The following is a 5,384-nucleotide window of genomic DNA, read 5'->3' on the forward strand; positions in this document are numbered from 1 at the left end:
AAAAATATAAGTCTTTGTTTTACTATGGTTGCAAATATAAAAAAAATTTATATATTTGACACGGAACCAGAGTTAAGTTAGGGTTTTTTCAGAATGCTGACACGCCAAGCTCAAAAGGATCGCCATCACTGTACTACAGGCTAAGAACCAGGTTAAATCCTTCACATACTAGTACACTACCTCATTTAATCATCAAATAACACTTTGGGGTATTTTTATCCTGATTTATAAATGGTGAAATTTGGGATTTTAGAGGGTGATTTGCCCAATATCTCTCATCTAAAAGGTGGTGGATTAGAGATTTTAATCCAGGTTTGGATGATCCCAAAGCTCATTACATCCCACTACCTCAAGAGCATTTAGTTCATACTTTAAATTACAAAATATTTTAAAATTATTCCTTGCATATCCTATATAATAAAAGCCTAATATGCAAATTGTCCCCTCAGGCGGTCGTTCAACTGGGAGTTCGACTGGGAGACCGGGAGTTTGACAGCTCCCTATGACATGCACTGACCACCAGGGAGCAGCACAGAACATAGCGGGTGTCAGCGGATGCAGCACGGCAGCAGACGGCAGTGGAGGTGCTGCCAGCCCCGATGGGCCCCAATGAGAGTGAGACCATGACAGGATGGTGAAGCAGGTGAGCGGGTGGCTCCAGGCCAAGGCGGGTACGATCGGGGGCCTGATTGCCCCGCCAATTGCCCCGCAGACCACGACCAGTGGCGGCAGGGGGACTGGGGGTGGCTGCAGGGAAGGGGGGGCTGGGGGGAGAAGTGGAGGGGCAGGGCCACCGCCCGCTTCCCAGGTGCTGAGGCAGAAAGGGCAATATTAAAATATTTCTTCTAATTATTTCCCTTTCAATGTGCACGAATCCATGCACTGGGCCACTAGTATAAATATATATGCTAATAAACCAAGTATAAATAAATAAAATAGCATGATTCACAAGCTATTAAAAATCTTATCTAGGCTTCCAGTTTAATATGACAGATTAAGTACACATTTACCTCCTCTACCTCCAAGGCTCCATTAAAATGATAATAATGTGTTTTTTTAAGATATAAACTTCCAACTACAAAGAGTAGAAAATGGAAGCTATTAGTGAATAAGCAATTCCAAAAATCAAAAGAAACAATTCACAAAGAAAAAAATGCAGTATATCCCTAACCGGTTTGGCTCAGTGGATAGAGTGTCAGCCTGCGGACTGAGGGGTCCCGGGTTCGATTCCGATCAAGGGCATGTACCTTGGTTGTGGGCACATCCCCAGTGGAGGGTGTGCAGGAGGCAGCTGATCGATATTTCTCCCTCATCGATGTTTCTAACTCTCTATCCCTCTCCCTTTCTCTCTATAAAAAAATCAATAAAATATATATTTTTAAATGCAGTATAAATCCATTTATAACGTTAAAAAACAGGTAAAAGTAATCAGCGTTTAGGAATAATACATAGATAATATTTTTTAAGCAAAGGAATCATTAACACAACTTTCAGTATAGGAGCTACTTGTGATAAGGAGAACACAGGGGTTTCTATGGTGCTTTTTCCTTTCTTACCTAGGGTTGATAGGTACAGGGGTATTAATTTTTTTATACATTTATATATACAATGATTAATTTCTTCAAAAGATACTGCAGTCAGACAGTATGTACAAGGCAATATCAGATAAGAAAAACTCTTAGAAATTAAAATTTGATTGCCAAATAAAAGTTAAATAGAAAAATTAGAGAATAAATGTAAAGAAATCTCCCAGATTGCAACACATGGAGACTAAAACATGTGAGAAAAGATAAGAGATTCAAAGGATTATTCTAAGACATTTTACATCCAAAGAATTCCAGAAAAAGAGAAAAAAAAAGAAGGAAAAATTATCACAGAAGTGATAATATATCATTCCCATAAAGATAGATCCAGTCTTTAAACCCAAAGAACTCATTCTGTGTCCAGGACTTCAAAATGTTTTGGCAAAATGTCATATCTTTTGAGCATAAAGAAATGGTCCAAAAGCTACCAAGGAGAAAGGACAGCTTATCTGCAAGGGAATGAAAATCACAGATATTAGCCTTCTCAAGAAAACATAGGGTGTGGAAAGGCAATGGAACAAAGTCTTCAAACTTCCAAGGAAAGATGATTTTTTTCTCAGATTTCTATAGCCAACCTAATAATCACTCATGAGGAATAATGGAAGTATTTTCAAATATGCAAGGACCCAGAAGTTTACCTTAAATGCACCCTTGCTTAGGAATGCACCTGTACTTTAAGAAAATACGGAAGCATTCTATCAAAACATAAAAGAAGGTCACCTATGCCCTGGCCGGTTTGGCTCAGTGGATAGAGTGTCGGCCTGCGGACTGAAGGGTCCCAGGTTCGATTCCAGTCAAGGGCATGTACCTTGGTTGCGGGCACATCCCCAGTAGGGGGTGTGCAGGAGGTAGCTGATCAATGTTTCTCTCTCATCGATGTTTCTGACTCTCTATCTCTCTCCCTTCCTCTCTGTAAAAAATCAATAAAATATATTAAAAAAAAAAGAAGGTCACCTAGGCCCCCAAAATCAGTGATTCCCAACTCAAGATAGCAGTGAAGGGAAATTCCAGAATGACAGCCATATGACTGTCTTAGAGAGAGTCCTAGTAAAGATTGGAGCCAGGAGAGAGAGGGTTAGGTTAGAAAGACTCAGAGAAAAGATGAGAATTAATAGAATAGATAATATGGTTGTGAGTTTGAAAAAGTTTGAGGATAAAACAAAGGCATTGGTGAAGTGTAGAAAGGAGAATCTATTTGAACTTGACACCGAGAACATTCTCCATTGAGTGGCACAGTGGTAATAACTTGTATCCTACAGACAAGAAAAGTCACTGGCATTTTGTATTTTGCTCTGCAGTGACCAATAGGCATGTGTGCTTATATGAGCTCTGGCCCTCTAGGAAGCAGTGATCAAGGCAGAGTAAGAAGTGCAAGAGATTTACTGGGTAAGGATGCCTGTGTAAGATAAAGGGGAGAGGGAGTAGGAATAGGCCGCAAAAGCTTTCAATGCTCAATGTACATCTGACATCTGCAAAAGGAAAGGAAGAAAGAAGGAGGCTTGGGTAGGAAGAACCACTCTAAAAAAACTCTCAGCCAGCCCAACAGGGAGCTATAAAGCCAAAAATTGCCCTTTTCATAAGCCTTATATTGAGCAGCAATGGCTAGCACCTAGAACCCCCACCATGCTCAATCATTGGCTCGATTTGCCCAGAGACAGTCAGAGAGAGCATGTTCTCTATTTGAATACTTACTTTGATGGACCTCAAAGGTGCTACAACTGACTGCACTTCTTGCTGCAGAAGCTCTCTTAAAAAGAGACTTGATTCTATTTTGTTAGCTTATTTTGTTCATTAGATTCTACATATTTGTGAAATCATATCATATTTGTCTTTCCCTTACTGGCTTATTTCATTTAGCATAATACTCTCCAGATCCATCAATGCTATTGCAAAAGGTAAAATTTCCTTCTTTTTCACAACCGAGTACTATTTCATTGTACAAATATACCACAGCTTTCTTATCCACTCATCTACTGATGGGCACTTGGGCTGCTTCCAGATCTTGGCTATGAAACCTATATAATTTTGTTAACCAATGTTATCCCAATAAATTAAATAGAGAGAGAGAGAGAGAGAGAGAGAGAGACCTGAGTGGCATAGCACACTTCTGCCAATATATGTAACACACTCACCCAGACCTCAAAGGACATCACCTCAAGCCTTTAACCAATTACTATATTACATCAAAATCCATTTATTTTAGTGATATGCACTCCTTTAAACCAGGTCCAGATGTGGTTTAGTCATTTATGCCTCCTCCACCTACCAAAAAAAGGACAGTCATCTTAACCAATATACCCAATGGTAGAAGAGTGCAAGGTAACTACAATAAAAGCTACCCAGTTAACTAATATCTGCAGTTATATGGAATACACTTCATGTGGGAAAACTGCATGCAGGTTGCTCATATAGCTTATTTTTTCTAAATGACATTTGAATAAAGATGGTCATGGTGCTGGGGGCCTCTTGGCATCATCAAGGATAACTGCCACTGGTCTCCCTTGTGTCCTTAATTTCTTGTTCCTCCCATGGGGGCAGTTATATTCTGCATCAAGCTTTAGGAGAGGAAACAAAGGCAGGCTCAGGGGCAAAAAGGATTCAGGATAATAAATAAACTAGATTGAAAGCCTTACATATAGGTAATTATGGATCTTTATAATTATTTAATATAGGGCACATTTTTATGAGATAAAACTTACATAATGTGTATTCTTAAATTAAAAATTAATCTTAAATTTGAAAAAAAACATATGGGCCCATATTGTGAAAATTCCCAGAGCTCATAAGTGTCTCCATTAACCAATCTAGAAGACTTCAGTTCTGCTATCCACCTGTCTATTTTCCTCACAGGCCTCTGCTTTTGCCCTCTGGGGGTTTCTTTCTTGTCCATTATCCTCCGTGGACACAACTGAAGTGAAGCTGCACAGCTTTCACAACCTACTTTCCACCAATGTAGGTTTGCAGATTTGCAAGTTGCTTTTGTGGTTAAAAAAAAATAATAATAAATCAAAGGCTTTTGTAGGCTTGGCATGTGGATTATTTGGCAATAACATTCCCTCAAAAACTTACTAGGCTTAAGTCTTTTACTTTTCAAGGGATAAGCACAAAGATTTCTTCACCAGATCATTCCAAGACTTGAGGACGGACATTTTAGTCACCACCTCTCTACTCTGCCTACAACACTCTCCGGCAGTTACTGGAAGCCAGCCGAGACTTGGATAGAAGGGCAACACTCTTGATTGCCTCTTTGCAGCTAGACTGGTTCCCACAGTCTGACAGGGGTGCTTGAAAAGATTTGGGGCCTTATTCTTATCTTTGCTAAAACTGACAGTTGTATAATTGCTTGAATTTGGATTATAAAATTAATTGACTTTTTCAGCTCTTTAAGGGCCCAAATTACCAAGACCACAGTCTTCTGAGATTGCCTCAGACACTGAATCCCTCATCAGAGTTATATTTCCTTCCGTTTCCACTTGCAAACTAGCTGAATCTAGCCTGAGCCTCTTCTGATGTAGGACCTTTTAAACCAGGTATGAGGCAACCAACAGACATTGAATTTTCCCATCATTTTCCCTGGAGTTATTGGCTCATTTGGTCCATAATCTGCCTGTCCAGGTATATTTGCCACTGTTTTGCCACACCATTACAAGAAAAAGTAACTCCCTTTACATTCTGTAATGTCTGTATACTTGAAATTATCAAACAAATGCATCTAAGTTTCTGTTATGTGCAGTACTCTACTTTCACATACCAAATTTTATATTCGTTATGATATAGGTTCAGCTGCATAAAACACAAATC

This window comes from Myotis brandtii, unplaced genomic scaffold, assembly GCF_000412655.1.
Source record: "Myotis brandtii unplaced genomic scaffold, ASM41265v1 scaffold151, whole genome shotgun sequence".
Taxonomy (NCBI): domain Eukaryota; kingdom Metazoa; phylum Chordata; class Mammalia; order Chiroptera; family Vespertilionidae; genus Myotis; species Myotis brandtii.